The sequence below is a fragment of the Pygocentrus nattereri genome, chromosome 1 (genome assembly GCF_015220715.1).
Source record: "Pygocentrus nattereri isolate fPygNat1 chromosome 1, fPygNat1.pri, whole genome shotgun sequence".
NCBI classification, from domain to species: domain Eukaryota; kingdom Metazoa; phylum Chordata; class Actinopteri; order Characiformes; family Serrasalmidae; genus Pygocentrus; species Pygocentrus nattereri.
This window is the reverse complement of record NC_051211.1, coordinates 4,231,364-4,257,551: the sequence shown is the minus strand read 5'-3', so window position 1 is coordinate 4,257,551 and position 26,188 is coordinate 4,231,364. Positions and strand designations below refer to the sequence as shown.

Here is a 26,188-nt window from a genome sequence, read left to right as displayed (position 1 = left end):
ACTGAAGTGTCACTGCGTTCGACCAGCAGGGGCAGAAATTCCAGTCTACAGGAAATCCCCATCAAAACTGTGGCCGAAGGACGAAACTGACAGAAAGGGACCACCAGGTCGTTTCACAGCTTCCAGGCAAGAGTTGCTTCTAGAAGTCAATGCAGATTCTTCACAACCAATTTCTGAAAGAACACTCGCAGGGAACTGCATGCCATGAACATGTGGAGCAGAGCGGCTTACAAGAGGCCTGCGCTCACTTCTGCTCAGGTTTTGCCTTTTGCTCATCATCTTACATCACAACATTCCTACGCTTGTACTCCAAGATGACAGTTCTCGTGTTCACAGGGCTGCAAATGTGACTGATCAGCATGATGAACATTCAGGAGCGTTCACACATCTGGACTGGCCCACAAAATCCCCAGACTTGAAACTTCTTGAAAATCTTTGGGACGGCCTGGAACAGTGAGTAAGGGAAGCCGGGGAAGGCTCCACGAAATCTGGCTGAACTGCACAATTCTTTGATGCAAGAGTGCCTGAACATTGATGTTGCCTACATCCAGAGACTTTTCCAGTCCAGGCCAAATCGAATTACAGCCGTTATTTGTGCTTGTGGAGGTTTCGGATGCTTTTAGGCACGTTTCAGTCACAGGTGATTTTACTGTACGGTGAGCTTATCTAACTATATAAACATATTTAAAGCACTAGTTTGGGGGCAGTCGTGGGCTGGAGGTCAGGGAGCTGGCCCTGTGACCGGAAGGTTGTTGGTTCGATCCCCAGTGCCGACAGTCCATGACTGAGGTGTCCTTGAGCAAGACACCTAACCCCCAACTGCTCCCCGGGCACCTTGGATAGGGCTGCCCACTGCTCTGGGCAAGTGTGCTCACTGCCCCCTGGTGTGTGTGTGTATTCACTAGTGTGTATGTGGTGTTTCACTTCACGGATGGGTTAAACGTGGAGGTGGAATTTCCCCGTTTGTGGGATTAAAAAAGTGTCACTTACTTACAATTTAAATTAAGGAAGCAACAAAATGCAGGTTTATTGATCCTGTTCTAAAACTGATCATCAGTGATTTTCTTTGGGGTTAATGATTCAGTATATCATTAAAACATAACCGTCATCTCTAACTTGTGCATATGCTTTATGTAATGTCTTGGAGAATCTATTTCAAAGCTATTAAGAATGATTTCTTCTGTTAGCATTCAAAGAATTTACCAGTATATATGAACAGCTGAAACCCGAGCACAAACAATAGCGGGAGGATAAAAAGCCAAAGCTTTCACCACAGTTTGACTTGCAACAGCTTTGAGATACGCAGCGCTAATAAACCACACATAAAACAACACTACCCCCCCATCTGACCCCAGAAATATTCACAGAAATCTCAGCTGGAATCTAAACCCTGACTGAATGCTCAGGCTTAACCACTTTCAAATGATGAAAAAAACCCACTCTGAGTGTGGAAGTGAGTACAGGCTGATGCTCTCTACATTACACCCACCATCCATTAGAAAACACCCACCTTGTACTTGCTCCCACTGGCCACTTTAATAGAAACACCCACCTTGGACTTTCTCCCACCAGCCACTTTATTAGAAACACCCACTTTATATGTTCTCTTACTGGCCACTTTATTAGAAACACCCACCTTATACCTTCTCTCACCGGCCACTTTATTAGAAACACCTGTCTTTTACTTCCACTCACTGGCCACTATATTAGAAACACCCACCTAGTACTTCCACCCACCGGCCACTATATTAGAAACACCCGCCTTGTACTTCCACCCATTGGCCACTTTATTAGAAACACCCGCCTTGTACTTCCACCCACTGGCCACTTTATTAGAAACACCCGCCTTGTACTTCCAACCACCGGCCACTTTATTATAAAAACTGACCTTGTAATTTCTGTCACTGGCCACAGACTGCTATGCAAACACAGGGCAGCCCCTCTGTCTCTAACCCTGTTCGATGTCTGAGCGGTTAACAGTCAATTGTCTGAGTAACACTGCAGACACCGGCCAGAATGCAGTTCATTTGCTTTAGTGAACCACTGTGTCACTTTCTCTGTGCTAAACATGATTTTGAATCCGCAGCGTGCTGTAACGTCTGTCCGTTAATACTGAATGCAACCTATTATATCCAGTTCATATGGACCACAAACCAGAACTTGTTGAGTGAGAAGTTTTAGGGAGGTTTGCTTTGGACCCCTACTATAGTGCACCCGTATTCATGTACTGATTAAAAACAAAAGGGACTCATCTGCACTTTTTTGGGTATAAAAACTGTCACTAACGTCCGTTTTCAGTGCCTTTACGCAGGGAACACAGTATTAAGTTTAAGTTAAGTGATACTTTTTTTATCCCACAACCGGGGAAATTCCACCTCCGCATTTAACCCATCCGTGAAGTGGAACACCACATACACACTAGTGAACACACACACTAGGGGGCAGTGAGCACACTTGCCCAGAGTGGTGGGCAGCCCTATCCACGGCGCCCGGGGAGCAGTTGGGGGTTAGGTGTCTTGCCCAAGGACACCTCAGTCATGGACTGTCGGCGCTGGGGATCGAACCGGCAACCTTCCGGTCACAGGGCCAGATCCCTGACCTCCAGCCCACGACTGCCCCAATATTATATTCTGTTGTATGTCTTTTAAAAATGTCCTTGGTCCTGCTGTAAGGAGGTTGCAGGTTTGATTCCCAGTGATCCCACAGTCATCTGTGGCTGGGATTTCAAGAGAGCATAATTACCCTCTTGGATTCTGTCTCCGTGGGTGATTAGGATGCCGGCCTGTCACAAATATTTTATAATCACATGATCAGAATCATTTGGGGTATTTCACCATATATCATCATCACTGCCTGACGTGATGCATGACGTGAGCCGGATGTGTTTTTACGAGTTGGCTTGAACCAAATAAATGTTAAAAAAAAGCACTTTTATAGCTTTTATATATATTGTGTGCCAGAACATGATCATTGGGACTATTTTTCTCTCACGTTCACAGGCTGTAGAAGAATATAAGCTTTGGTTGACTCTGACTGTAGGCAGCTGTTAAGCTGATAAGCCAGTTTCGCTGCTTTAGACTGCAGCACTTTGTTCAATGCACGAAACCGAACAAAACAATTTGTGTTAATCGCAATAATTTCTATAACAATTATCTGTCAGATAAAAGTTCATGATTGTGACAGGACTAGTAAGATGCCCCCCTCCCCCCATCACTCAGTGTGGGCTTCTTCTAGCTGAAAAAGCAAAATTAGCAGTTAGTTTTCTCCAATGACGTTAGGGGGTCAGCAACATGCGGCAATTTTACTGCCCTGTTGTGGCTCCACAGCAGAATCAGATTTGTAGGTAAAACTAAAATAATCCACCTTTACAGTAAAATAAAGCTCTGCTGATCGTTCAACACAGTTTAAGTATAAAAAGTCTTAAATGCTGGAGTTAATGTAGAACCGCTAACTCACCCTGAAGGTTGATGCACAGACTACTGATCAGCATAGCAACACAGACAACAATCTTGCCCAGCTAGTAGTTAAGGAAACAGCAAAGAGAGAGATTTAAGACGAACATCGATAATTTAGGGAAGTGAATACTCGTATTTGTATTCATACTCACTCCAGCTGGTTTCTTGATATGTTTAATCTGTAACAAGAAACTGTCAAACCCTAAAAAAGTCATAAATCTGAAGTCAGTTTGTCGTTCAAATGTGCCTGCTGCACCATTTAAGGTGGAACGGGACAATTCGAACTAGAAGCTGGCGAATGAGAAGCGACTTCAGACTTAAAGCAAAGTAAGTCTGTGTTTTTGTCTATATGTTATATTTTTTTAGAATATAATATTAGAACATCAGCACATACTGAGACATGTTTACAGCCAAGATGGTTAAATGGACATAAAGTGTTGTGGCTCTCAAGGTGGTTTGATTTTTGCTGAAAGGACAAAATGGCTCTTAACATTCGGGTTGCCGATTTTTCCAAATCTTAAGTGCAGCTCAAAGTCATTCAGAGTGGCCTGATGAAATAAAACTTACCAAGTCAAAAGTGTTCACAGTGGTGGTGATAGGAACCAGATGTCCACCTCTAAAAACTCCCTAACAGAAAGTTACTTCATGAAATGGTTATTAATAAGCGGCCTGCACCGCCTTCTGGTAAGCTTTTGGCTTAAAACATACTTTTATAAGTACATTTATGGTGCAGGGAAAAATGTTTTCCAGATTCACCATCGTCAATATTCCATATAAAAGCTCAGAGACTCGTGTAGGTTGACTGGTGGTTTTGGATAGTACATAAAATGGCTATATTTGTGTTGGAGTCATGACCATTATAAGGAGATCTGAACCATTTCACACCAAACCACTCTGAATCCCTCCCAAAAACCCTGAAAAAAAGTTACTGAAAGGTAAAAATATGCACATTTTTATATTAAAAATATACAAAGTGAATGTAGTTTATCTTTAACACTTCTTTAAGGGGCAAAGTTTGGATATTAAGGACCACTGTTGTTCCTTTGAGGGTACATTAATATTGTTTGTACCTTGTAGGTCAGAAATCTTCCTATACTGTGTGTATTTCTTCTCACATTGTAGGTCCACTAGCAATAGTCTGCTCCCATTAGTCAGCAAGAGGCTGAAAGAACAAATAAATATGTAACTGGACTTGGTTCCAGTTGGATTTAGCCTCACGAGGCCTGGCAAAGCTGGGACACGCTGCGCCACTGTCAATCTCACCACCCAAACAGAGCACAGAACAGCGCTGGGATAACGTGGGCCGGATTAAAATCCGAGATTTGGAACTCAAATCAGAGATTTGTACTCGTCTTTTATGCAGCGGGAGAGGCGGCGGAGATGGGAGAAACTAATCACATTGAGAGCTTCTCCCCTTCCCTGCTCTCCTTCTCCTCCACCACCGGGACTCTGCGTGTGAGTTTGTGCTCGCCCTCAGGCTTTGGCTTGCTGTTCAGAGCCCTCGTGGTCCATATAGTCACATCTTCAGCCCTCAATAACAAAAATGTTTTAATGCCAGATTTTCTTGGAACTGCCAGAGGGACAAATGCTGAATTATACTCATCTATATTTGATCAGAAAGGCGAACAAAGCCGAGACGAAGCGGCGAGCACGCTGGCGGAAGACGTCAGCAGGCAGTTGCACGTAAAACACTTCCCAGCTCCAGAACATTCTCGGTAAGCAGAGAGCAGAATTCTGAGGAACTTTAAATTTTCAGCAGGCACAAAAGACGATGCATAATTGACGATGCATAATTGAAATGTCAGGGTCTAATGGAACTTTCCGGACTGTATGCAGAGGCTTGACTCGCACACAACCTGGTGATGAAATAACCTGCAATCTGGGTTAACCTGTAGGGGACGTCAAGGCTGTGTAGACGGAGCTTCTTTGCTGTTTTTAAAGACACACATATATTTCGCTGTTGTCGGAAGAAAACCTCATATCTCCAAAATGGTAACTTTACAAGGGAAGGAAAAAACCTACTTTACCTTTAATGTAAGTCAATGGAAACAGACTTTTCTCCAAGTAATTTTGGGCTGTTTCTTTTGGTTAATTCATCATGAAATTTACACACAACGTAAAGAACAACAGGCATTTTCAGATTGTGCCAAAAACTGAAAAACGACAAAAACTGAGATATGAAGTTTTCTTCCAAACAGCGACATACACACACACACATATATATATATACATACAAAATAAGGAGTTTTAATCTGTAGGTGGAGACTTGTTTTAGCCACACCCCTGTATTTTAGAGCATGAAGTGAGGCTGCATCCCTGTCCCTCATGGCCACATGGTGAGCAGTTAGATCCCATTGTTTTGAAGTAAATGTGTCCCAAAGTCTGAAAATCAGTGTGGAACATTAATATATGTGGATGGTTCTAATAAACTGGTTCAAAGACAACAATTTTGGGACTTTCAACTGATTGGACTTTACACTAAAATCATTCTGCTTTAAGATTAATTGACCCTTTTTAATCCCACAGTCTCGAAATTTCATCTCTGCATTTAACCCATCCGTGCAGCGAAATACCACATACACACCAGTGAACGCACACACCAGGGGTAGTGAGCACACTTACTCTGCCCAGGGAGCAGTTGGGGGTTAGTGTCTTGCTCAAGGGCACTTCAGTCACGTACTGTCGACTGGGGATCGAACCAGCGACCTTCTTGTCACAAGACTGTCTCCCTAACCTCCAGCCCACAACTGCCCACAGGACTGCTTTATTAAAGTATTACTTTAATTAATAAATAAATTACTTAATTTAATAATTACATTACTTTATTAAAACAAATAACTGAACATTCAATTGTCACTACCAAAACAATCATAATGCTATGAAAGAGTTTCAGTAGAGATCTGATTCAGTCGTGACTGTTTCAGTAGAGACTGTTTCAGACTGTTTCAGTAGAGACTGTTTCAGTAGTGTCTGTTTCAGTAGAGACTGTTTCAGTAGTGTCTGTTTCAGTAGAGACTGTTTCAGTAGTGACTGTTTCAGTAGTGTCTGTTTCAGTAGTGTCTGTTTCAGTAGAGACTGTTTCAGTAGTGTCTGTTTCAGTAGTGACTGTTTCAGTAGTGTCTGTTTCAGTAGTGTCTGTTTCAGTAGTGTCTGTTTCAGTAGAGACTGTTTCAGTAGTGTCTGTTTCAGTCGTGACTGTTTCAGTAGAGACTGTTTCAGACTGTTTCAGTAGAGACTGTTTCAGTAGTGTCTGTTTCAGTAGAGACTGTTTCAGTAGTGTCTGTTTCAGTAGAGACTGTTTCAGTAGTGACTGTTTCAGTAGTGTCTGTTTCAGTAGTGTCTGTTTCAGTAGAGACTGTTTCAGTAGTGTCTGTTTCAGTAGTGACTGTTTCAGTAGTGTCTGTTTCAGTAGTGTCTGTTTCAGTAGTGTCTGTTTCAGTAGAGACTGTTTCAGTAGTGTCTGTTTCAGTAGAGACTGTTTCAGTAGAGACTGTTTCAGACTGTTTCAGTAGAGACTGTTTCAGTAGTGTCTGTTTCAGTAGAGACTATTTCAGACTGTTTCAGTAGTGTCTGTTTCAGTAGTGTCTGTTTCAGTAGAGACTATTTCAGACTGTTTCAGTAGACACTGTTTCAGTAGTGTCTGTTTCAGTAGAGACTGTTTCAGACTGTTTCAGTAGAGACTGTTTCAGTAGTGTCTGTTTCAGTAGAGACTGTTTCAGTAGTGTCTGTTTCAGTAGTGTCTGTTTCAGTAGAGACTGTTTCAGTAGTGTCTGTTTCAGTAGAGACTGTTTCAGTAGTGTCTGTTTCAGTAGTGTCTGTTTCAGTAGAGACTGTTTCAGTAGTGTCTGTTTCAGTAGAGACTGTTTCAGTAGAGACTGTTTCAGACTGTTTCAGTAGTGTCTGTTTCAGTAGAGACTGTTTCAGAGGTGATGGTTTCAGTGGTGACGGTTTCAGTGGTGATTGGTTCAGTAGTGACTGGTTCAGTAGTGATTGGTTCAGTAGTGACTGGTTCAGTAGTGACTGGTTCAGTGGTGACAGTTTTAGGTTGTTTTTAGCAGAACTAAAAAACACAGCCAGTGTATGACCATCAAACCCAGCTTTAAACAGCTGTTCACACAGAAAATCGTAATTTTTTCATTAAAACACACAAAAAAATACTTAATTGCAGAAAATGTGTATTTTGGTAGTGACGATTCTTAATGTTCCCCATTGATTTTCAGACTTTGGGACGCATTTACTTAAAAATAGAATCTAAGTACTCACCCATGTGGCCATGAGGGACAGGGATGCAGTCTCACTTCCTGCTCTAACATATAGGGGTGTAAAATAAGGCTCCGCCCATGGACTAAAACCATGTTTTTCGAGTGACATGAAAACATGGGAAATGTTTTTAAATTTAAAAATAAATTAATCTAATTTTCAACTTCACTTTAAAATATCTTTAAAAGTAAGACATTGACAAAACGCAAAAAAAAAAGGCATTTAAGTAATGTAAAAGTATTATTTTCAGCAGTGTAATATATTTAATGTCAATACGTTCCTAAAAATATGGATCTAACAATCACAGACAAAACAAATACTGCATTTTCCTACAATGATACACATTTTATGAGCTCTGGTAAGACATTTAAAACATTTGTATCTGTGTATTACCTTAAAGTGTAAACATTTATGAAAACTTGTCATCACAGTGATGATGGTGATTAATGAGGAGACAGAGCTGAATGTGTGTCGGTTTATTAGGAGGAATAACGTTAGTGCGCTCGGCTAAATCATTTGGGAAACTGAAACTGAAACTGAAAGCGACTCTAATAAACATCAGGAAGCGCTGACACAATATTCTTAACTTTTAGTTTAGTGCTTTAATTTTGTTTGACCCTCTTCACACTAGTATCGTTAGCTGCCTGGCTAACTAGCTTGATTACTTGGATTACGTGTTTTATATTTCAGCTGTGCGGGTATGGTCAGTTGCTAGGTAACAAACATGACAGTTGATAGTGGACTTTGATTGAATAGATTAAGATTTCCTAACTGGAGATAAGATGCCGTAAGATAAGATTCTTAAATCAAGCCAATATTTGCTTCTGCAATATGAATTTGTGAAAAATCTTCACCTGTCAGCTCTTAATGTAAAACAAACAGATAGGAAGTTTAGCAATAAGGCCACAGGTCTCTAAAATCAGGAAGTGTGTGCCTGACTTAAGTTGGCAAACAGCTAAGCAAACATCTGCACGTGTTTCAAGAGTACATGTACATGCTTCTGAAGGCATTCGGCACAAAATAAGACTTGAAAAATAAACAAAACAGAAGCTTAAAACTGAAACCTGTGCACATGTGCACTGTTGCTGTGGGTACTAAGGTTCAGCCACACTGCTTCTAGTTAAAGGACCATTTAAATTCAGTTAAGGCATCTAATGTTCTCAGGGAGAAAAAAGACCTACGTCACATGCAACATCAATGACCTGCCACAGGGGACTTTGATACTGCATGCACCTCAAGTTCATTCATTTAAGTTCCTTAGACTGCTTCATTAGGAAAGCTGGTCATAATAAATATTACATTAAAAAGACATTCAACTATTTTAATCTGCATCAAGTCCATTCAAGGCCTCACAAAATGTGCAAGTGAAGCTGTTCAAGCGTACTAAATGCTCTACTCTTGTAAATATTCCAGCACATTTCCACATTTCGTCAAGCTCAACTGCTGTTCACGACAGACTCAGCATGTCTGCTAATGAATGCATTAACACAAGCACAGCTCTCATTGTGCATGCAGGTCTATGACCCTCCACTGAGGTCACTGAGTACAAAACTTCCAGACTTCCTTTACTTCTGCTGGTGAAACTCTGTGGTAAAAGCCAGCAGAAACAAACAGAGCTTATCTACAACCCCCCAGCATCCCTGCCCCAAACTGAGGCAATAACTTACAAAAAAAACCCTCTTCAGAGAGTGAGAAAGGTGAGAGATATTAGTCATAGCGGAGAAGTGAACTGTGAGCGTGACGAAAGAAGTAAATCTTCACACCTCACAACTTCCGCTTACTGCCTGCTCAAACCGCAGGTGGATAATTACACAGTGTTGAAATACTCGCACACTCTTAAACTGCTGTACTTTTTGTGTGGCGTTCAATAAGCATATAGCTTTTCTCGTACTGTCAGATCAACAGACCTTTACTTGTGATGAAGACATACAGACCTCCAGCCCAAGTTCACAAATTAAATTAAAGGGGTGCTGTGCAAAATATATGTCTATACACTATGCTATCGCTATGTCTATACACTATTGCTGCTGTTGGAACAAAACCACATATCTCCATTTTTGTCATTCCTCAGTTTTTGACATGATTTGACAATGCCTGTTACTGTTATTTCATGAGGAATGAACCAAAAGAAATGGCCAAAAATTATGAAAACATTTGGGTTCCATTGACTTAAAAGTAAAGTATGAAGTATGCTTCATCCTTCTGCTGTAAAACTATATATATATATATATATATATATATATATATATATATATATAGTATCTTCAAAATGGTAACTTTACCAGTAGTTTCAAAATGGTAACTTTACAGGTAACTTTACAACTTTAAGTACATACTGTACTTTTGGGAAACTGAAACTGAAACTGAAAGCGACTATAATAAACATCAGGAAGCGCTGACACAATATTCTTAACTTTTAGTTTAGTGCTTTAATTTTGTTTGACCCTCTTCACACTAGTATCGTTAGCTGCCTGGCTAACCAGCTTGATTACTATGATTACGTGTTTTATGTTTCAGCTGTGCGGGTATGGTCATTTGCTAGGTAACAGACATGACAGTTGATAGTGGACTTTGATTGAATAGATTAAGATTTCCTAACTGGAGATAAGATGCCTAAGATGCCTTTTCTGAGTATTCTGGGCCGCTTCTTTTGGTCCATTCATCATGAACTTCACACACAATGTAAAGGGAAACAGGCATTTTCACATTAAGTCAAAAACCGAAAAACGCAAAGTTCTGTTCCAACAACAGTAAAATATATATTAGGATACACCTCTTAACCCTTGAATTCAGGGGCTTCATTCAGGCTCATTTCCACAGGTATATAAAATCAAGCAGCTAGCCATGCAGCTTGCCGTTACACACTTTTGCGAAAGAATTGGTCTACAGAGCTCACTGAATCCAACTGTGGCTCTGTAATAGGATGCCACCGCTGCAACAAGTCCGTTCGTCAAATTTCCTCCCTCCTAGATCTTCCTAGCAGCTGCACGCAAGCCTTACATCACCAGGCACAATGCCAAGCGTCGCATGGAGTGGTGTAAAGCGCCACCACTGGACTCAGGGGAAACTGTGGAGTGATGAATGACTCTTCTCTATCTGTCAGTCTGATAGACGAGTGGGGGTTTGGCGGTTGCCAGGAGAACACTGCCTGCTTGACTGCATTGTGCCAATTGTAAAGTTTGGTGGAGGAGGGATGATGATATGGGTTTTTTTTCAGGGGTTGGTCTAGAACCCGTAATTCCAGTGAAAGGAATGCTTCAGCAGACCAAGCCATTTTGGAGAATTGTACACTTCCAACTTTGTGGGAACAGCTTGGGGACATGTATGAGCAAGTTTGGTGTGGAAGAACTTGACTGGCCCTCACAGAGCCCTGACCTCAACCCTAACAAACACCTTTGGGATGGACTAGAACAGAAATTGAGAGCTAGACCCTCTTGTCCTACGTCAGTGTCTGACTTCACAAATGCTTTGTACCGGTAGATCTAATGTGTAGATGGATATATATATATATACACACACACACACACACACACACACACACGTACATACACACTGTACAATGGTTTTAGGCACAATTAAAAAGCTATTTATGCGGGTAGTAAGTGTTTACTTACTCAGAAAAACAGTAAGGGGATCTCAGCTTTTGAGCTGGCAACAAATGCAAACCATCTTTCTTTGAAGCTCAGACTTTGCAGTTGCTGCAACGTTTAAAACCAAACTTGTGTCTCAACCTTTCAGTCTGGTTCACCACAGCTCTGCTCTGTCTCTCTCTCTCACGGCTGATTAGATTTTCGGTTACAATACCCAGGTGCTGGTTACGGGGAGGAGCACTGGCACCTGAGCCGGGAGAGAAACTGCAGCACCACCAGACGTCACCTCAGTCATCCTGCTTAACAGCCAGGCCACTGGGGTTAGGCCCACATACCACTGTGGACCGTAAAAACGCCTCAGTAGTGCTGATGTACTAGTATAGGTTAAAAAATATAATATAAACGGGAATGCTGACTTACTTTGCTCAGCTTTAGCTCAGCTACAGCCACTTTTCTCGCATCTCCAGCAGGAAACTTTTCCAAAAGTAGAACAGTTTCTTGTTAAATTGTGATCGTCTCTCAACAGTTGATTTTTACAAGACTTCAGCTTTATGACTTTTCAGTGTTTGTCAGTTTGTCAGGATAACTAAGCGTTGTGTGCACAAATCATCATATTCTTCTTCTTTCGGCTGCTCCCTTTAGGGGTCGCCACAGCGGATCTTCTGCCTCCATCTTGCCCTATCCACTGCCTCCTCTACTTTCACACCAACCATGTCCACCTTCACTACATCCATAAACCTTCTCTGAGGTCTACCTCTTCTCCTTCTGCCCAGCAGCTCCATCTCCAACATTCTTTGCCCAATATATCCACTATTCCTCCTCAACACATGTCCCAACCATCTCAACCTGGCCTCTCTGGCTTTATCTCCAAACTGCTCCACCTTCACTGTCCCTCTGATCTGCTCATTTCTAATCTTGTCCAGCCTTGTCTTTTAGACAGAGCCACAGTCTCCAAACCACACATCATAGCAGGACGCACTACTGTCTTGTAAACCTTCCCTTTCACTCTTGCTGCTATCCTTCTGTCACACATCAGCCCTGACATCCGTCTCCACCCACTCCATCCTGCCTGCACCCTCTTCTTCACCGCTTTTCTACACTGTCCATTGCTCTGGATAGTTGACACAAGATATTTGAAGTCATCCACCTTTACGACCTCTACTCTTTGCGTCTTCAGCACAAATCATCATATTGTCAGCCACAAATCATTTTGAGCCAAATTTGAATTAAACTGCAAACTATGATATTTAGATGTCCCCAGTATCGAGGGACATCGTGCTGGACTACATTTTTTTCAGTGAACAAAAAAGAGGTACAAGGGCCAACATACTGTCATACTTCCCCCAGAAGTGGCCCAGATCTGTTTTAAAACATGTGGGCCAAATAAGAGTTTTATTTCAGGCCACTTTTGTGGGCTGACATACACTTTGCCTTTACTGACAGTGGGCCAGCCATATGTTTGCCAGAAGTGGCCCACATCCACATGTTATCCGGGAGGCAAGTCTTGGGCGTTGCTATGGGGCTTATCGACAGCCTGTTGATGCCCTCTGGGCCACTAAGCTGTGCTAAGTAAGCTTGAAAACTAAGTACCACTATGTGACGCCACACTGACTAACTTCTTATTATGATGCAGTTTATGCAGTTACAATTCACTGGTTGTTGCTTACAGGCTCTATAATCCATCCAAACCTGTCTTTTTACAATCCATGCAGATGATTAGTGTTCGGGAAGCATTGATAATATCCAGAAATGGATATCATTACATAATTGACCACAACAGCGATAACATACCGTCATATTTCCTTCCACTGCCCAGCCCATAGAATTAAATGAGGAAGTGTCTGCTTTTGCGCGAGACAGAAACCAGTAGTTGGCCAGCTTTTTTCAGTCTGGCTTCATTCCGTTCAGCCTTGCTGGACCAAGGTGATACAATTAATACGGAAGAGATCAAACGCATACCTAGAAATCGAGATAGTAAAGCTGCTCTAATGGCTCAGCTACAAACAAAGTCCCTTCAAAAAATGCACTGGCTCAATCCTCAATTCAAACTGCCACAGACGACTTAAGGATGATTTAAGAAGTGCTACACACCAAAAAGGCTGAACGTCTTCTCGTATGAATTACGGATCAGAGCTTGACCTTGCTATAAATACGCTCTATTTTTGCGTATGTGTGCGAGCTGGAGCCGTAGAAATGGACTTCTACTACTTCTGCAGTGGCTGCCGCCCTGTGTTTTAGCGTTGGACTGCTTTAAGTGGTAAGTGGAGAGGTTAGGCTGTGTACAACACAACCCCTCTGCATTATTCAGCACCGAGCACTTCACCTTAGGGGCAACATGGGGCAAGCTAAAAGCTAAAGTTAAACCACTACAGGCCACAGAACATCAATAATAACCCCTCTGCTTCTATTATTCATCTGCTAGACATAGGTATGCCATGCATTATTGACTGATATGATCGGAGATGGCTGGGACACATGGAAGGGCTCTTTCACTCGCTGTGGGTCTGCGAAGGTTAAGTACGGTGGCTCACAGGAGCCAACAGGGCAGAGATAGAGTTACTGGGGAGCAGGGCGAGAAAAAACAAACCCGTTTTCTTTAATAATTTCCACAAATTGTCATTATTAGATCTTGTGGCGACATTGAATAGTTTCCTTAGTTGGTTAACCTCCCCAAAAATGAGACATCTAATCTGAACTTTTATGAGGAGGAAACATTTGCAATAGTTAAACGTTACTGTTCGTGTTATAGCTCAGGTTATCATGTGTTACTATCTACTACACTATCTGTTCTGTAGTCTGATTTCTTTGGATTTTAGTCCAATTTTCTGTCCAATTTAATCATACCAATACCAATAACTGATCCTGGAGTATCAGACGATATTAAGTAACAAGCTGCGTTCTCCATCACTAATAAAACATATCAAGCTTGAATGAATATATATATATATATATGTATATGTGTATATGTGTGTGTGTGTGTGTGTGTATTCACCACAAAACAATTCTACTTAATAATTCCTATGACATAATTACTATTAGACAATTAGAAATAAGAACAATTTTTAGCAATATTTTTATTGTGCCAAAATTTAAATAGATCAAATTTTGGACTGCACATGTAAGAACACAGCAGCTTCTCTGGCTTCTCAAAAACAGCGCTGTTGTTGTAACACTGTTGTTTTTCTCATTTCTCACTCATGTTGTTCTCATTTCTCGTGTCATTTGATACATGCGTTCCATTTACTCTCGCTTACATCTCCGAACGTCTGACTCTGCTGCAGCTCAGTAAATATTCCACTCATGCACGCTAACAGTAGCAATGAATTTCTTGGCTTTGTTGATAGGCTGCAATACCGCTCTGCTACATGATGTAAATGACCAATGGTTGCACTGCAGGAGGGCCTAGTGGACACACAGGCCCATCTAGATGACTGATATGCTAAAGGTTAAACCAAGGATAAAGTTAAAGTTAAAGGCCAATTTGCCCCAAGAGGTTGGTGGTTCCTTCCATATGGTCTAATGGTCCTCAATAACAACTACTCAATAACAACAAGAACTAACATTAACCCGGACTGTAACTGACTACACAGTCAGAAACGAATCATTACTGAAAGAAGCGTGACCTGGTAAGGACCCTTGTGTTCTGAGGCCCCCCGAGGCTTCTGGCAGTCAGAGGCCATTCCTCTGAAATAAAGGGCACTGGAGCACTGCTGTGTGGATGTGCTTGAGCATTAGTGAGGCCAGATACTGATGTTGGATGGTCAGTCCTGAATCACTCCAACTCATCCCAAAGGTATTGGATAGAGCTCCATCACTCCAGAGAACACCAATAATGGCCCAGAGTATCCCATTCTCATGGTCAATGCTTTTCTATGGAGATTATACAAGATGAATTGGCAATGGGTGCATTTTAAAGTAGCTATATTCACTACTTAAAAGGGTCGTCTGGATACTTTTAGACAGATGGTGTATATTCCTGGTCAATGCCATTGACGTTGCACTGGTGATACTGCCATGCAACCAAGCAGGGCTGCTGGTAGCTTCGCACTGTAGGGCTTATCACAGCTTAATTCATATCATGAAACAATGACACATTGGCATTCACTTTCATATTTGTGTAATTCCCACCCGTACTTGGCAGTAATAATGATATCACTGCCTGAGCCAGTGTGTGGGAGTCCCACGGGGAGGGAGCTCAAAGTGCCGACACAGAATAAGCACAGGAGGCCAGGTGGGGAGGAAACTCAGCCAAGTGGAGAGGCAGAGAAAACACCCACGCACTCAGACTTTGCTCTCGCTCTCTCGAGAGCTGCACTCTGCCCGTTGGCTCGCTCAAGAGTGCCACCCTCATGCGACCAATTAGAGCAGAGCAGAAAAGCAGAGAGCGGCTGGGTTACAGGTGAGAGCTCAGTGTACACTAGAGTGCTGCTGGTAGGGGTGTGGTAGGAGTATGAAATGGGCTTAGAAGTAGACTAGAGAGGTGGCCAGATACTTTGCTCCTGCTTCTGTGCCTCCCCCTCCCATCCTAATGCTCCTCTCTTACCCTGGAAGAATGGTGAAGAGAGGAAACGAGCAGGAGGAGTGGAGAGAAGGAGCAGAAATTGGGGGAATGGGACGGCGAATTCCTTTCAACGCCATTAAATTTGATGTTAAATACTGACCACTGAGACTAGCCGATCGCAGCTGCTCCACAAAGCCAGTCAATTCATATCTGTGTCTTTCTACTCCAGCTTATTTTATTTTACACCACATACCAAATACCCAACAGAGGAAACATACAAACACAAACCAAGCACAGCTGGATAGCACCGTGTTTGTCCATCCTGTCCAGATGTGATGTCACACTTAAATCTGTTCTTTAGTAAAGAAAATGGTTCTATGTAGAACCATGAACATGCAAAGAACCCTTTTCGGGATCAAAGGACTCTTTGCATCATGAAATGGTTTTTCAGACCATTGCAGAGGAGGGAGTTCAGCTCCTCACTGCTGGGCTTTAGTTACATTTTGGGATCAGACGCCTTCAAAGAGGGGGGCAGTTATTTATTATCACCCCCCCCCCCTAATTCTCCAGTGATGTGAAGCTGAAGTCAGAGATTCTCCAGATTCTTGTTTGAATTTTCCCGTTCCACCTTAAATGGAGAAGCAGTTGTGATACCTGAGGCAACAGAATGTGACTTCTGCACCATTTAAGGTGGAACGGGAAACGTAGGTAGCTGCCAAGACAACAGTATACTACACTCTCAGAAACAGAGGTACTAAACTGTCACTGGGGCAGTACTTCTCTTGTCACTGGGGTGGTTCCCTCAAGGATAGATCTCAGTACTTTTAGTGAGGGAACCTAATCCACTGTAATGATATTTTCTAAGTTGTATTGAGTGTCTCATAACAAACTGTTTGGACCGCGTCTCTGAAGAACCTCCATTTGGAGAGCCGTAATACTTCGCCCTCCCCCTCTATCTCAACATAAATCTGGACACCCTACCCCTAGGTGTGAACTTGCAAAACAGAAGGGTTAAGGCTAGGCGGTAAGTGTGAGGGGTGAAATGGGCCTTGGGATCAACTGTGATCAGTGTAACCGTCTAAGCGTTGAGTATGATATTTTAAAATTTTTACATTTTCTCAGTACTGGTTGTCTTCCCTGCGATGGACTGGTGACCTTCCGCCCGAAGACTGCTGGGACAGGCTCCAGCACCCCCCCACGACCCTGACGGAAAAGCGGCTTGGAAAATGGATGGATGGTTGCCTTCCTTTGGGACTTGCACTGTATGGACCCCCATACATTTCAAAAGCAGACTAAATCCATCTGAACATGAACCTCAATGAAATGAATAAGCCTCAAGCAAAGGCTTTAAAATGGCCCGTGCCACAAATTTGCTTCAACGTAGTTTGGAATCTTTTGTTTTATTCGTCAGAATTTTTCTTTATTTCAAATGTTACGAAATTCTGAACCTTTCTGTCACTCTTCTCCAGGTTTTAATGAAGAAAACTCAGATTCTCAACATGTTCTCAGACTTTCAGGCTCCACTGTAATATTGCCTGGATTCATATGGTCACTTCTGTGGGTTAAGCCCAGTGGGGTTGAGGTCAGGGCTCTTTACAGGCTACTGGAGCTCCTCCACATCAAACTCCTCAACCCATGTCTTTAAGGAGCTCATGCTGGAACAGGGAAGGGTCTTCCCCAAACTGTTCCCACAAAGTTGGAAGCAGATAATTGTCTAAAATGTCTTTGTGTGCTGCAGTATTAATACTTCCCTTCACTGGAACTCAGTTTGCAGCAGAGGATTCAGGTGATTTTTAGCCCTCGGTGGCTTTGCCCTGTGCCTTTACATGATCTACCGCTTTGTGGTTGAGCTGTTGGAACGCCTAGATGCTTCACAATAATAGCACTTACAGTTGACAGGGGCTGATCTAGCAGGGCAGAAATTTCACAAACTGACTTGTGGCAGAGACGACATCCTAAAACAGTGCCATGTTTAAAGTCACTGAGCTCTTCAGCATGACCCCCAGTGTTTGTCTATGAAGGTTGCAAGGCTATGTGCTTGACTTCATACACCTGTTAGCAATAGATGTGGCTGAAACACATGAACTTAGCACTTAGGAGGGGTGTCCACATACTTTTGGCCATATACCTTGTACCTTCACTTTCAAATGAGTTCTCTTAACTATCCATTACAACCTCTTTTTTTCTCTAGGGGATATTTTGGTTTGTCCAACTGAATTTTTGTGACCAAATTGTTGGGCAAATTATTCAGTAACTGCATGAAATAAATGTGCATTATTTATTTATTTATTTTTTGTAAAACCTCTTCTCAAATTAACAGAACATGTGATTTATGATCTCCACACATCACTACACGCTTACAATTTACTGCTGAGAGCCAAAAATCTCCGCCGCTCTTTGTGTTATTTTCTAAAAGTGATGTTTCCAGAGCAGATCACTGAAGAGACGCCGTCTGTTTATAGTTTAGAGCCCAGATTTGGGGAAAAACGGGTCGACTTTCAGTAGAAAAACAAACTGAGCTCAGCTTCTTTTATTATAAGGGTTTAAAATGACGTCACCGTCTATTAGACTGGAGAGAAGAGCTACAGCCTCACACGACACCCAGCTTCTGAATGGAGCTTATGGAATATGAACGTTATGAAGTAAAAGATATGAGGAAGTGCGGTTTGGAGCCACCGGTGGTCTCAAGGAGTTGAAAAGATTAAATCCAGGAAACTAAGCATCCTAGGAAAGTACAGCTAAAGGTAACACGGCTTGCTACAGAGGCTTGTTTGAGGATTCACTAAGCAGTCCCATAAGCAGGACGTCTGCCCATAAACCCAGTCACATTCCGCTCTACACTTCCAAATATGAAACTTTCTATCACCAAGGCCAGTCAGTCTCCTCGGCTCAGATGTTCTTTTTCCACTTCCACCCTGACCGCCAGCCACCTGAGTTCTTCTGCACCCTCTTTGCACTCCAAAGAGCAACTCTGGGCAACACCAATGATGAGTTGCGCCACTGAAAAGGGATCGAGTCGCTCGCAACTCATGTTCAGTCGAGCACCAGGATCAAAGTAGGTTATCTAATATGGGCTCAATGGCATGGCAACAAGCGGCGGCAGATGGTGTTTTCATTAAAAGAATGCGTCTGACAAAAGAGTAAACCGACTGACTCCGTTTGCGCGCCCTCACTGCACTTATCACGTTACACCATTACCCGGTGCCGCCATGGACAAACATGCACAAACAAGAAGCCGGAGTGAAGTCGGCCGATGTCCTGCCCCCTCTGGTAAGGACACTCGGGCATGGACAGCGCTTTTTATGAACTTAATATACAAATGACAACCGGCATTTCAGCCTAATCAGGTTGCCGGTATGAGATTGATTAAAACGATAGCTTGCCCAGAAGACGGACACTGACCTCCTTTCAACCTCTAATGTAATCTGGATGATTAGGAGAGGCAGACGTCATGCACCTCTAACTGATTAAAAAACAAAGCTTCGCCATGTCTTACCAGAAGAAACTTTCCATCTCAGAGGAAAAGCAGCACAACCGGTTTTAACAACGTCACACATACAGACACTGTATGATCACTGCCTGTGTTGCACCATGTAATGTTTTTTCAAACTACGCAGTGGTAAACAATTCAATACCTCTTATTTAACTAGACCACTTCAGCTCACATTGTACGCGACCTTTAGGCTGATCAAATGGCGTATGCTAATCTGCCTCGGATGGGCAGAGGCACAATAATAATAATAACAGAAACACGCAAGTTTTATTTCTTACTATATATATATATAGTGTGATGAAGGTCAGGCCGTGTTTATTGTGAACAGTGTGATGAAGGTCAGGCCGTGTTTGTTGTGAACAGTGTGACGAACGTCAGGCCGTGTTTGTTGTGAACAGTGTGACGAACGTCAGGCCGTGTTTGTTGTGAACAGTGTGACGAACGTCAGGCCGTGTTTGTTGTGAACAGTGTGACGAACGTCGGGCCGTGTTTGTTGTGAACAGTGTAACGAACGTCAGGCCGTGTTTATTGTGAACAGTGTGATGAAGGTCAGGCCGTGTTTGTTGTGAACAGTGTGACGAACGTCAGGCCGTGTTTGTTGTGAACAGTGTGACGAACGTCAGGCCGTGTTTGTTGTGAACAGTGTGACGAACGTCAGGCCGTGTTTGTTGTGAACAGTGTGACGAACGTCAGGCCGTGTTTGTTGTGAACAGTGTGACGAACGTCAGGCCGTGTTTATTGTGAACAGTGTGACGAACGTCAGGCCGTGTTTGTTGTGAACAGTGTGACGAACGTCAGGCCGTGTTTATTGTGAACAGTGTGACGAAGGTCAGGCCGTGTTTGTTGTGAACAGTGTGACGAACGTCAGGCCGTGTTTGTTGTGAACAGTGTGACGAACGTCAGGCCGTGTTTGTTGTGAACAGTGTGATGAACGTCGGGCCGTGTTTGTTGTGAACAGTGTGACGAACGTCAGGCCGTGTTTGTTGTGAACAGTGTGACGAACGTCGGGCCGTGTTTGTTGTGAACAGTGTGACGAACGTCAGGCCGTGTTTGTTGTGAACAGTGTGACGAACGTCAGGCCGTGTTTATTGTGAACAGTGTGATGAACGTCAGGCCGTGTTTATTGTGAACAGTGTGATGAACGTCAGGCCGTGTTTGTTGTGAACAGTGTGACGAACGTCAGGCCGTGTTTGATGTGAACAGTGTGACGAACGTCAGGCCGTGTTTATTGTGAACAGTGTGATGAACGTCGGGCCGTGTTTGTTGTGAACAGTGTGACGAACGTCAGGCCGTGTTTGTTGTGAACAGTGTGATGAACGTCAGGCCGTGTTTGTTGTGAACAGTGTGATGAACGTCAGGCCGTGTTTGTTGTGAACAGTGTGATGAACGTCGGGCCGTGTTTGTTGTGAACAGTGTGATGAACGTCAGGCCGTGTTTGTTGTGAACAGTGTGACGAACGTCAGGCCGTGTTTGTTGTGAACAGTGTGACGAACGTCAGGCCGTGTTTATTGTGAACAGTGTGACGAACGTCGGGCCGTGTTTGTTGTGAACAGTGTGACGAACGTCGGGCCGTGTTTGTTGTGAACAGTGTGACGAACGTCAGGCCGTGTTTGTTGTGAACAGTGTGACGAACGTCAGGCCGTGTTTGTTGTGAACAGTGTGACGAACGTCAGGCCGTGTTTGTTGTGAACAGTGTGACGAACGTCGGGCCGTGTTTGTTGTGAACAGTGTGACGAACGTCGGGCCGTGTTTGTTGTGAACAGTGTGACGAACGTCGGGCCGTGTTTGTTGTGAACAGTGTGACGAACGTCAGGCCGTGTTTGTTGTGAACAGTGTGATGAACGTCAGGCCGTGTTTGTTGTGAACAGTGTGATGAACGTCAGGCCGTGTTTGATGTGAACAGTGTGACGAACGTCAGGCCGTGTTTGTTGTGAACAGTGTGATGAACGTCTTGTTTTGTTTTTCTAAAAGTCACACAGTATTTGACGCTCCTCAAACTCTTTTTATAGCTGTAGCTTTGCATTCAGCTAATGAAATAAGCATAAGATGTAATAAAACAAACAAAAATAAATAAAACGTATTGATATCATAGAAAAGCACAATCTAATCTGACATCACATTTTCTTTTAGCTGCCAGTATCTGTTTGAAAACTGTTCAAGCCACCCATGACACAGCATGCTCCGGGTGATGACTCAGGCAGTGTTATTCCAGCAGACTGGACCTGCTCCTTCTAGCAGGCTGACTGAGCCCAGAGCCTCTTTGGCAGCATGGATTGCATCTCAGCCCAGATTTGGAGCCAGTGCAGCCTTTAATCTACCAACCTCACACATCAGTACCAGGCTAAGGCAAACTGATCTCAGATAAGCGCTTATTCTTCAGAGATGAGCCAACATCTCCAACTTGTGAGCATGTTTCTATGCATCCTCAGTGACGTGACTGAATTACATGCAGTGGACAGTGAGATATAAACAGCCCAAAGTGACTCATATAGCAATGAGTGCATGTATGAAGCAACAAAGGCAAACTGTTCTTACCAGACAAAGCTGGAAACCTTCAGTCCTGCCAGGATTGAGGAGCACCGATCCCTCCCCACATGAAAATCTGCAGAGGAGAGAAAAGAGAGAGAACCTGAGTCCAGAATGTAGCACAGCCTACAGTGGGTTAATGAAACGTACTTTAAAGATATGGTTGAAAGGGAGACAATACTCCCCCTTGTCTACAGCTAGTTCTAAACAATATAACGGCATACTGTAAGCTGTGATACGCCAGCAGATATCATCTGTCATATTCTTTCACAACATACCTTGCGGCAACTTAGCACTGCTACATTTATTCACTACCATTCAAAACTTTAAATCTCTGGTTATTGTAATAATTTGTTATTTTAAATGCAGTAATAACTTCTACACCAGGGGTTCTCAACCTTTTCCACCTCAATGCCCTCCTTTTTATCACTGGACAGCATGAAGGTCCACATGAAAACAAAACCTTTTTTGCTTAAAAATGAAAGCTGTGTTTGAGTGATAACCCCCACAACATGCCGAATATATAAGTAAACATAAAATCTCACCAGAATGGAGGAAAATTAAGCGGAATTTTTCTACAATATATGGAGCCCTGCTGGTGCCATCTCATTTAAATAAACATAATGTGTGGCCATGACTTCTTAACGCGTGGAAAGGAGATCCTAATGCGTGGCCACGACTTAAGCTGTTCACATTACAAGCCTCATCGCTCAAATCCGATCTCTCTGACTCGATGGTTCACACTCGTTTAGGTCAGTGACTCCAATCTGTCTTTAATGTGATGAACCGGCTCCTGAAATGACCTCATGAGCTCCTCCTGCTCAGTAACGTCACGTGACTGAATCACTGCATCATCAGCACAAACTAACGAGCAGAACGAGCTTCGCTGAGAAGATCATTAACTCTGATCAGCTCTCAGCTTCATTATTAGAGCCAGACGGAGGAGAAGAAGGTGAGATGAGCTGCTTTTCCACTGTTTACAGGCTTTAACGTCTGTTTGGCGCTGTTGCCATGGTTACGCTGAATGATGGCCATGCGCAGGGGAAAAAAAACACATGAATTCCGATCTGAGGGTCACATTCATGGAACAGCGTTTCTCAAGATTTTTGGGTTGGTGACTCCCGAGACACCACAGCTCTCATTTCTCTGTGTGGATATCAGGTCTGGAAGAACATCTTGTTACATGACGTACATACACACAAGAAAATAAGAAAAAGGTATTTTCAGATCTGTTACGTGAGCTGACAGATGCCTGCACTGACTAGTATCGCGTTGAGTGAAGGGGGGAAGCGGGGGGCCATCCTACCCACCCAGAGAGAGCGAGGCCAGTTGTGCTTTCTTGGACTCCCGGCTACGGACGGCTACAGCATCACCAGGGATCGAACTCACGATCTCCTGATGACCAACGCTTAGACGGTTGCGCCACTCGCGAGCCCCGTGAAGTCAGCTGTTCAAGCGCTGCTGCTCTTTCTCTGCTGCAACACGCGTCGCTCACTGGCATAGTGCGCAGCAGCACTTTGACAAGCAAAGAACTAACTTATTTCAAGTGGTTACAGGCCTTGAAAAGTTCTAGCTCAGGTTAAGAAGAGCCATGTTGTCCTTTCAAGAAAAAGTGGTTGGTTAGCGTAGTTTGTAACACCTCTGCCTTCTACGCTGTAGACAGGGGTTCAATCCCCACCTGGGTAAACACCCTACACTATACCAATAAGAGTCCTTGGGCTAGACTCCTAACACCACCTTCACCTACCTGTATAAAATGATCAAATTGTAAGTCGCTCTGGATAAGAACGTCTGCCAAATGCCGTAAATGTAAGAAAAACACTTTATCTTCACTTTACTATCTTGGCTGTAAACGTGTCTCAGTGTGTGCTGATGTACTACAACAAGATAAAAAACATGATATAAATGAAAACACAGACTCACTTCGCTCGGCTTTAAGCTTTGGCTCAGTTGTAGCCGCTTTTCTCGCATCTCCAGCAGGAAACATTTCCTCAAAAGTAGAGCAGTTTCTTGTGAAATGTCTCAAAATTGGACTATTTATTAAGCTGAAGTAGCTTCTCATTCGCCAGCTTCTTGTTTGAATTTCCCGGTTCCACCTTAAATGGTGCCTGAGGCAACAGAATGTGACTGCTGCACCATTTAAGGTGGAACGGGAAAATTCAAACAAGAAGCTGGTGAAAAGCTGACCTCAGCTTCATGACTTCTTAGTGTTTTGTCAGTTTCTCGCTGCAGATTAAAAGTATCAGGAAACCAGCTGGAGTGATTATAAATGCGAATGAGTCCATTCAGCTCTAAATGATCGATGCTCGTCTTAAATCTCTCTCTTTGCTTTTTAGCTGTCTGTGTTGCTATGGTGACTAGCAGTCTGCATGCCAACCTTCAGGGTTAAAGGGTGAATTAGCAGTTGTACATCAACGTTTAAGAGCATTTATTGTCAAACTGTGTTGAACAATCAGCAGAGCTTCATTTTACTGTAAAGGAGGATTATTTTCTTTTTATCTACTAATCTGATTCTGCCATGGAGCTGCAACCGGGCAGTAACAGGGCTGCATGTTGCCGACCCCTTGACTACAATTTGACTTTACGCTCCCAGATTGATGTAAAAGTTTTCTTAGTGACAATTCAGCCTATGATTAGTTGGTGCAACAGTCCTAAAGTTACGCCTAGAAGCTTACAACCAACCAGGCATAAGTTCTGTTGGTGCCACCAGCCCCTGTAAGTTCACTGCAGACCATAATGATGTTCTGTCAATCGTCTTCCTCGGTCATTTTAGAATCTTCTACGGCTCTGTTCATCCAAAGCTTTCTAGCTCACGAACAATCATTTGAAAGCTGTGAAAGTGCCCAGGACAAGCGACCTGACTTCATTTCATACACTGCCTGAAACCAAATTAGCTGTACATTGGTGAAAACACTGATTCCAAACTTCCCAAAACAGAGTGCATCTGTGACTGTATGCATGCCCTAAAAGTGACATGATGAGCCCCTAAAGCCCACTGAGATAATACGGCCTTAACATGCACACGTACGCCACCAGCTGCGAGTGACCTTGCCTGCTCAACCTCTCCTCTCAGCGGCACCCGTATCTGTTAACCTCTGCCACGCTTCACATGGAACAAGCCACGCTGTTCCCAGCGCAGGAAGAGGCCAGGGTCCCTCAAGGACCTCTCCCGGCTCGTTAGGCTCACATCCAACCGCAGAGAGGACTCAACCCGATGGCTCTACTTGGCACAGTCAAGTGGGCGAGGAGGCTTCTGTCACGAGAGACCAGAACCGAGGATGTAACATGACTATACACCCAGCGGCAGCTCTGCTCCTATGCCTGTAAACCGAGAGGCCAAATGACGCCACAGTTTACATGGATACGCGTCATAGTGAATGTTAAAACACTGAAAGGAACACTGTTTACAGAGCTGTTTACTCTGTACTGGACCTGTTACGGTGTCACATGAGTCATTTCTGCCTATTGACCAGGTTATCATACACTGTAACGCCCCTGCCCTGATGAACCTTTTTCAGAACATATTTCAGAATGATGCCTGATGTAAAAAATGCCAGCATGGCAAATAATGAATGAATCCAGCTAGCTTGTCCTCTGGCCATGCACTGGCATGTACAACAGATAATTTAGCTCCGATTTACTTAGATAACTTGGCAAACTGGCTCCAAACTCAGAGACCACTTAGGTATAAGACACAACATGTAAAAAATAGATACAAGGAAAGAGAAATTCAAAGTGAAAAAACAGGATTTCCCAAAGCTGGAGCTCAATAACTGAAAGATACAGAGAAAACAGGGCTCCTAACAACCACCTGGAAGAGCTGGTAGACACCAAAACCGCCCCCATCAGATAAACAGCACTGAAAGCTTTCATCTCTGAGAGAGAGGAGAACATCAAGCTGCTTCAGATCTGAAAACATCCACAGGTGCTTCTGTCCATCCTTCCACTGTGAGAAGACCACTCAACTCAGCGCTGTGGGTCTCCACTGCAAAAAAACTGTATATAGTCAAGAAATCTAATATGTCTTTGGTTGAGATTGTTTTAAGCTAGATAATCTTATAAGTGCAGAGGCATCTCAAAATGGGATTATTAGATATATCGACTACATTTCAGATCATTTCATTTGACAAGATACTATTTTTTGCAGTGTGAAAGGATGAGTAGCTGCCAAGAAGCCCTTACTGAGACAAGGACTTAAAACTTGCACATTTTAGATGTGTAGTAAGAGTTTGTGGATTAAAGAGTGGAAATTTGAAACTCACTTACTTTGTGAGGAGCAGAAAACGCTAAACCAACTTCTAAGACTGAACTTTGGGGGTGTTTCTGCAGATTTACTTGAGAGTGGGGCTCCTGAAAAGAACGG

The 26,188-nt window shown here is 43.2% G+C and overlaps 1 protein-coding gene across 4 annotated transcripts in view; it reads right to left on the bottom strand.

Moving 5' to 3' along the window:
- The window catches only part of thrb (thyroid hormone receptor beta), a 254,206-nt gene that overhangs the window by 81,311 nt on the left and 146,707 nt on the right, over window positions 1-26,188 (bottom strand). For all 4 annotated transcript variants that reach the window (XM_017721787.2, XM_037546462.1, XM_037546417.1 and 1 more), the window contains one exon: window positions 21,835-21,901. The gene's annotated coding sequence lies outside the window, so the exon portion shown is untranslated. The remainder of the gene's footprint in view (window positions 1-21,834; window positions 21,902-26,188) is intronic.